The sequence below is a fragment of the Serinus canaria genome, chromosome 6 (genome assembly GCF_022539315.1).
Source record: "Serinus canaria isolate serCan28SL12 chromosome 6, serCan2020, whole genome shotgun sequence".
NCBI classification, from domain to species: domain Eukaryota; kingdom Metazoa; phylum Chordata; class Aves; order Passeriformes; family Fringillidae; genus Serinus; species Serinus canaria.
In genome coordinates this window covers 6387577-6396290 of record NC_066320.1, presented here as the reverse complement: position 1 = coordinate 6396290, position 8714 = coordinate 6387577, and positions in this window count along the sequence as shown.

Below are 8714 nucleotides of genomic sequence, written 5' to 3'. Positions count from 1 at the left end.
CTGACTCCTCTCTGTTAACACCAGTGAAAGGATGCAATTTCAAGACAAAGTGGGACTTAATTTGTCTCCATTTGCATGCAGTAACCTGAAACAGGCTTTACAGTCCAAGAGATTTGTAATTGTTGCTGCTAATTGGTTACTTTGGTGTAGAAAAGGAAGGGAACCTGCCAGTAACTGCACTAAAAATCAGAAGCTAGTGCATACACTAGGTTCTGTGTGTGGAGAAGACTTCAGCTGGGCAAACTAAATATTCTGTTGCAGTACTGGTAAAGCCTTATTTTTATTTAGTAAGTAACTCGTGTCTGTCTCAGCTTAATGTGATAGGGGGAATGCTTTATCCTATCTTAACTAACAACTTAAGTACTAAAATTTCCAAAGAGAGCTTTTCAAATAATCACTTACTCCAAGTCTGCAATCTTTTCCTGTTTAGCCAGGCACTGTGACAGCACTGTAGCTCTGAAGGAGCTATTATAGTGCTCCCAGAAAGGGGAGGGGCAGGGGAACACAATACTGTCTGTGCCTCAGTGAGATCAGGTGCTGAACATCACTGAGACACCTGACTCACTGGCACAGCTCCACTGTCATCAATGAGGCAAACTTACCAGTGAGGCAAATCACTTCCCTTATTGAAAATAACATCAGCTGCTCTTGCTAACTGCCCTGCTGCCTGCACCCAGCATGTGGAAGGTTTGTGATCTTCAAGCTTTGGCCACGTAAAACTCAGTTTTATTCCAGTGAAAACTGGGCATGCTCTGAACTTGGGGGATTTAAACCCCTGTGGGTGATAATCAGCAGATCTATTTACTGATACCTATTGCAGGAGCTTTCTTCTGAATGTTATAAGAGCTGGGGATGAAATTACTTTTTTTAAAAGCAATGTACTCCTGTCTAAAATGAAGTTTCTATAATGTAATGTTGCACCAATATTGCCGCTGGTACTGTGGCTGCTGAGTATCTTGTTTTCTACTACAGCACAAGTAAACCCCAGCTGAAAATGATAAACTTAACTTGGTGTTTGACTTCACTTGCTTCATTGACTTCACCTTCATTAAAAAGTAATGTAGGTGAAAAAGTTTTGTGTTTACAAGAATAGGATTTTATATAGGATCAAATTGGGGTTTTGGCTGTGGGTTGGGTTTTTTTTAAGTTGCCAAGTGCTAGCAGGCTGCTGAAGTGTGGGGTAGGTGTAAGTTTTGTATTGGTCCAGAGGGCATGGGAAATGCACCTGCTGAGTGAGAAAGAAGACGCCTGCATTTGTGACACTTAAAAGTACTTTAAAGGCAACATTTAAAGCAGTAAATGACTGGGAACTTACCAGTGTTCCCATGTTGGTATCTGGGGTTACTTCTGAACAGCCAGTATTGACCAGCACTATTTCCTTCTTGCTGCCCACAGACCTGCACAAAGGCACAGCACTACCACTGCCTCTGTTTTATTTTATATTGGGTTTGTAAAGACTGAGTGGGAATAAGGAAACACTGATATACAGGCCCTACTTTCATTAAGCCTGACTATTTCTTCTCCACCAAGCTCCTTGCCTTATTTCTGACAAGCTGCATCAATTTATGGAGCAATCTCAGAATTTCCCATTGCTTTGACCACCAGCTGCTCTGGTTTACATCTGCTGCATCAATGGCTCATTCCAGGTAATGGCTTTTGATTTTGTTCCCGCTGTATTGCTGTATAAAGCATTGTCTCCTCATGTGTAAATGTCAGCGGGGTACTGGGTGTTCTCCTCTGTTGTCGGGCATATTTTACTTCTGCCTGGCTATTTCAATAAATTCTTGTTGTGTTGAATCATTAGCAGGCTATTGATGCTGCTGCTAACAGATTAATTGAGTGATCTCAAACATGTATCTCCAGTACAGGTGGCTGGCTGCCTTTAATGGAAGAATTGGAGGTGAGAGCTGGTCTCTCCAAATTGCTGAAGTGACAGGCATTGTGCCCTGGGGAATAATTAGTGGCTTTATAGCAATAGTTATATTCAGTTCCTTGAATTTAATGAAAACCTTTCTGCTGACCTCTGAAGGGTTTAGATTAGACCGTTGGGAGGGATTTTTTAAAAAAAATATTTTTCCCCAACTATTTTAAGTGACAACCAATTGAGTTCTTATAAAAACCTGCATACAAATCACAAAATACCTGACCAAATGCAAGGCAAAGTGTTTGACTGAGAGCCAAACCCAGGGATCTGGGTAATTTCCAGCATGGACCCTTGGGCCTGAGGAACATGTTTTCCCCACGACAGCTTGGACTTGCTTTGCTTGTGGTGCTAAAAGACTTTCTCTCCTTTTCATTTGCTCTCCACCTACTGCTTTTCTTTGCACAAGATGCATTAAGTATCACTTTTCCTGCCACTTGTTGGTCTTTCAGAAGTGGGTGGGGGTTTTTTGTGTAAAAAAGGAGAGATTCTGGTGCCTGCATCATCCCCAGTCCTCGTTGCCATTTCCAGTTACCCTTCAGTGCTATTTTTCTCCTATTATCTATTGCCTTAAGAGGCATCACAGATGGAATTTTAAGGCCATTCCCCTTGACAGTGGTTAGAGGAAGAACATCACAGCCTAGCCAAGGGCTGGCTCTGCATGTCTTACTCCCAGTGGGGATTAAAGACAACGAGGAGGGTGATCTAACACCTGAGGGGGTCCCATCTTAACTCCTTCATTCAAGAGCAGGGCTCTAAGATGCTCCCAATTGGTGGCACAGGAGAGATGACAGGAGAGGTCAGTCCTTTTCCCCCTGCAGGTTCTCTCAGTGGATCTGCTGTGAGCAGCTTCCTGCTGGCCCTGGCACACCTCAGACCCCTATGGGGATCAGGAAGGATTTAACTAGGTAAAGGCAGGCAGGGAAAGGACTGTGACTCTTGGGGTCCCTCTTGGTGGGACGTCTTTGGTGGCTCCCCACAGGATCTCAGCCTTTCTGTGTGATCTCAGAACTCACTCAGAGCAAGCTAGTCCTTGACTTTCTGTGCTTCACTTCAGCCCTTTGCCATGTAAGCTGTGGGCAGGAGTGTAAATATTTCACAGCTGTTTGCTGGACTGTGTTTGGTTTGGGCTCTGAGCATATAACATTTTGTATTACAAATGTGCCTGAGACCTATCAGTTTTTCTCCCCACAATCCAGATATGTTTCTGAAATATCCATTAACTCACTGGCTGCAAGAAATGGGGGTAGGGGGCAGGGCTCTCTTCTCTTAGATTTTTCTTGATAATTTTGTATTTTAAAACTATCATCTGAAGATGAGGAATTAAAATTTCTATTAATTAACTCACCCAGCTCAGAATCTCTTCCTGAGGCATACTGGAACTACTAAATTTCTGGAAAACTACTCAGCATCCTTTGGTGATAGGCAAAAGGATAAAAAGAGAAACCAAAACAGTGTAGAACACATAAAATTGGCAGATGGATAAGAAAGCTTAAATTATTTTGTACTTCTATAAGGAAAAATTGTTTCTTTAAAGTTGTCAGGGAAATTATCATGAATAGAATAATAACATTTAAAAGACCTCAGAAAAGTGTAATTTTTTTTTAATCTCATGGTATGAATCTGGCACTTTTCCCTAGATCAGTAATTAAACAAATTTTATTTTCTTTCTTAATATTTGGGGCTTAATATATACATGTATAAAAATAAAAACAATGGAACTGTAGCAAAGATTATTTCTGAAGAGCTGCAACAAGACATGTAAAGTCCTGATGTGTATTATTTGGGGTAAAAGTTGTATTTTCTTATTATTCCTGAAATTTGTGCTGCCTCTCCCTTGGCCACGCGGTGTCACTCTGGCACCTCGGTACCGGCAGCCAGGCAGGGGGCAGGGAAGAGCAGAAAAACTCCCTCAGACTCTCCTGGCTCCATGAAAAATTGAAGGGTATTTATTTTCTGGTAGCCAGCCAGGCTGAAAATAATATCTGAATTGAAAGCCTTTCATGAAACATCTGGGCAGTTAAATTTTGCAAACTTCAAAGATGTCCAGTACCATACTGACATACTGATTTCTCTCTTTAGTGAAGAATCACTTGGGCTAATACACAAAAGCCTCTGTAAAAAACGTTTCATGCTGAAATTAATGATCAAAATTACTATGCTTAATAAAGCAACAACCACAGGAGTGCCAGTCAATATAGTTAAACTGCAACAGGCTCATAATCAGTCTCTCAAATCGCTATCAATTGTCCACAGTGGCCAGTTCTGCAGTGATTTTTTTTTTTGAGGTCTGCATGCTTAATCTCCAGATTTTCCATTTTGGATTTGATACGTGTGTGCAAAATTGCGCCTGTGGTTTTCTTCTGCAGGCTGTCATTTTTTAAGTACCTTTCATAAGCTTGACTAGATTCTCTGCTGAGTAATAATAATAATAATAATAATAATAATAATAATAATAATAATAATAATAATAATAATAATAATAATAATAATGTCACATTTATAGCAGTTGAGAAGCTGGTCCTCAACACTGACTTCAGATATAAGGTTTTATTTTTGCTTGTTGATATGTGTTCTAAATGCAAAAGCTAAAAGCAGAACTATGTCAAATACTTCCTAGATGACTTGATCTGCTCTTAGAGCCATGGGATTATACAGTCACATGCCTGGTAAAATTCACCCCAGTGCTGGTACATGAAGCATTAGGATTTTCTTCTCTCCTCTCAATGCACAGAGTGATGTACAGCTAAATAACCACCATAAGTTTATACTAATAATTCTGTTCACTGAGCTGCTTGAGGCAGAAATGCAAGTGCTAATGTGTAGGAGCTGTACTTTGATAGTTATTCTTGGGAGTGAAAAAACACACTAATAATTTCCCAGTTCTCATTCAAGTGCTTTTAACATGGTCTAGGTAAAATTGCATTTTACACATAGTAAAAGATCATAAATAAATGTAAATACACAGCAGGTGTCCCTCTGCTATGCCATGTGGACCTGTCACAGTACTTGTTCTGGTAAGTAGGGAAAAATACTCAAAGCAGCTCCTTTATACTGCAGCATTTTCAAAGAGAAGTAAAAATCACACATAGCATACCCATTTCCATAAGTAACATTAATTTTATAGACAGAGATTGAGCACAAAGAAAAAGAAAGTCTTTAGCAGAATCTGTCATTGACTTAACTCTGAGAGCCCCCATACATCATTGTTCAACTCCTGGAAAGCCCAGCCAGGGACTGACTCTGTGATTTAACTCTTACTGCACATCTCCAGCACCCCAGGCTGTAAGCCAGGCTGTGCCCCTGTGCACCAGAAATGCTAAAGCTCATGTTCAGGAGGTTCAGCATGCCTTGCAGTGCAACACACACACTGTCAGCTGCAGGAGAGGCACCAACATGCACTGCAGTGCTTGAATGACCCTGTGCTGGGGGAGCTTGAGACAGCATTCAACTTCTTCCTGAAAGGCTACAGGAAAGAAATCTATAGAAGATGCTCTTTTTTTACTTAAAAAATTATTAAATGTATTATTGATTATTAATGTATTAATAATTTTTCCTTAAAAATTTGTTAAATGTATCCTAACTAGAGTCATCAGGTGACTTCTGCCATGTACACTTAAAACTAGCCTGGTTCCCTTGAAGAAAAAAACTAGAGAAATAAGGTAGAGTTTAATTTGCTCTCATGTCAGTAAGAATAAAAAACAAAATAGCTCTAACATTATGGTTTGCTGCAATGAAAGAATTATGCATAACATTTTATTCATCTATGTAAAATAATTTTTTCATGTAATGTTTTCTTAGTTAAGAATAACCCTGACTTAGAAAAAGACAAGTTTATAGATAACAAAAAGCAGTGCTTGTCCAGATTTTCCCTTCTTCAAGCTTTGAACAAGTATCAACTGTTTTAATTAGCTCTCAACACCTTCATATTGTCATATGAACTGGGAGTACTCTGCATACATGTAACAGTCACTTTAAACAGGGAGCATTTGCAAAGCAAATGATTGTGTTTGACAATCTCTCTGCAGCCAAGCAGCATTAAAAAATGGTTTTGCTTTGGTTCCATTGCTTGTTTGATTTGACTTTATTTTCTAAGGATAGGAGTAAATGGCCTTAAAATCCATTTGGTGTTTTGAAGTATGGAGAGTATCCCCCAGCTGATGAAGTCAACAGGCTCAGCGGACTGCCTTTGTGTCTAGGGAGGATGGACATGGCTGGAAATTTAAAGTTTGGTGTTTCCAGCAGCATTTCTGCAATGAGTTTTGTGGGATGTGGCTGGGAGAAGCTAAAGCAAAGTTTCAGGCTCTGGGCCTTCCATTTGTAGATCTCACATGCCAATTTTCCTCCTGAATGTGATTATTACATTTACAACACTCGGCTGAAACTTCAAGAAAACTGGAAACTAGTGTTACCTCCAGCAGAGAGCAAAATAAACACATTCCTGCAGTGTGTTTTTCCATGGCCAGACTCAAATTTCACATCAAACAAATCTAGCAAGTGACAGGTCACAACATATGCCTTTAAAATACCAGAGGAAGGAAAGCTTCTTCAGCAGCAACCAGATAAACAAAACCAAACCCCCAAAAATTTGAGCAGCCTCAGAGCATGTTAAAGGCATACCCCAGGCAGTTTTCACTTCAGTAGCCAGCCCACAACAGCACTAGTTATTCTGCAGTCATTCTTTGTGCTAGGACAGGGATTGCCCTGCTGTTGGGATCTTAAGCCCTATACTGAAAGTATTCTGTTACTTCAGTTCTCCTGGGGGAAAAAACAACCAAACAAAGCAAAACTAACATGCCACTGCATTACAGTTGTGGCTTGCTAAGACTGAGGAGGAGCACACACAAGGAATAGGCTCACAGGCTGCCTTGATTTACCAAAGGCACGGCCAAAATGGAAAGGTTATTCCGGGCCATGACATTACCCTCAAGCAGCTGGCCTATACCAGGTGATACATGCTGTTAAACTATGACAAATGAGAGGTAATCCAAATTTACGTCTTACAGAAAACATACTTAAAAAAACACCCAAAAACCAGTCGGGTTTAAGTTGCTGAGCATTCAGAAAGTTCTCTGACCAGCAGAAAAGTTTCTCACCATCTGGCCCTACAATTTCAAAGTGACAGGCTCAAAGCATTTGCCATGATTTTGACAGTGCTTGACTTTGCCATTTTAATAAATTGCTTTCCAAAGGAAAGATTTTTCTATTCAGTGAATTCTCTTATAAGAGCCCAGAAAAACTTTCACCTATTGAGAAGTTCAAGTCAGCTTTTCAGATTGGGAAAAGCTGACTTGGGACTGTGGAACAAGAGCATGGGACTCATACAGAAGAGTTTCATGCCATGGGAGTCATATGAAAGCTGGAGGAATTGTCAGTCATAAAGATTTGTCATTAAAGTAAGTGAAGGTTTATTATTATTACTTTATTGTTATTATTTTAATAATTTCTGGCTATAAAATGATGAGCTATGTGATCTCAATTGGCCCCATAAGACTTTCTGACCAGATAAATGAGTCAATGTGAGACATCAATACTGGAGGTTTAATGTCCTGTGGCTATGTGGGATTATCAGTGTCTGCTCTCATTTAAAAGGCTTCTTGTTTCAGAGAAGTGGTCGCAGCACCAAGCCTGACAGAGCTCAAGAAGCATTTGGATAATATTCTTGGGCACATGGTGTGGTTCTTTGGGGATGGTGCTGTGCAGGGCCAGAAGCTGGACTTGATGATCCTTGTGCACCCCTTCCAACTCAGTATATTCTGTGATTTTGTGATTTTAAAGTCTCTAAACCTCATAGAGGGACTGCAAGATAAATAGCCCCACTGTTATAGGGACTAACTGTACTTGATTGTGGCTTGTCAGCCTGCATCTGCTGGAAGAACACAACCACTGTCGTGTGCAAAGCACCTCCAAAAATTCCACATTCCCACACCAGCCTCCTGCAAGGGCCCAGAGGGGAGGTGTGAGGCTTGGCTCAGCTGTCCCCATCTGTGTGCAGGGACTGGTTCCCCAGAGCTCTCTGTTGATGGGAGTAGGTCTAACCCAGGGCCCAGCTGGGTCTGTCCCATGTCCAACAACCACAGTGGGCTCAGGAGATCACTGCCTCAAGGAGCAGTAACAGGGCAGGCAGGAGCAGGTGAAGGGAACAGACCCACATCTGTTCTATAAAATACCTGTCACTTTCCTGGCAGGAGGCATCTCCACTCCAGCAGGTAAAATTGCAGCACTGGGAATGTTTACCTGAAGAGACTGGCAGAACGTCCCCAAGAGCTTCATCATGCTGAAGAAAACACACTAATACACTGAGAAAAACATTCCAATAACATCTGAGAGCTCCAGAGACTCTGATGGACACATCCAAAGCATGTGAGTATCCCCTGGAACTTCTTCAGGCATTCAGTCACATGCACCTATTCCCTGCAAATCCACAGGCTGTCACCAAATGGGCAGATACAGCATCAAAGAAAGGCTGCTCCAGGGAAGGGGTGAACCTCTCACCTCTGTGAGAGGCCAGGGAGTGTTTGCCTTCTGTTGTGCAAAGGACAACAACACTGAAACACTGAAATCCTTCCTCAGGCCTTGCTGCCTGATGGAACCAAGGAAGAAAGGTTACATGTGAACAATTTCATGAAAATTTCAGCTGCAGACTGAACATCAAGCAACAGCACGCACAAAACAATTAAACACCACTATCTCTTTCTCTCATGATCAGCAGAATTCTCTTACCTTTCTTCCTCAAGATCCTCTGAGGAGATGTCCTCTTTGAGATCCAAGCTCCAAATTTTAGGCAGAGCTG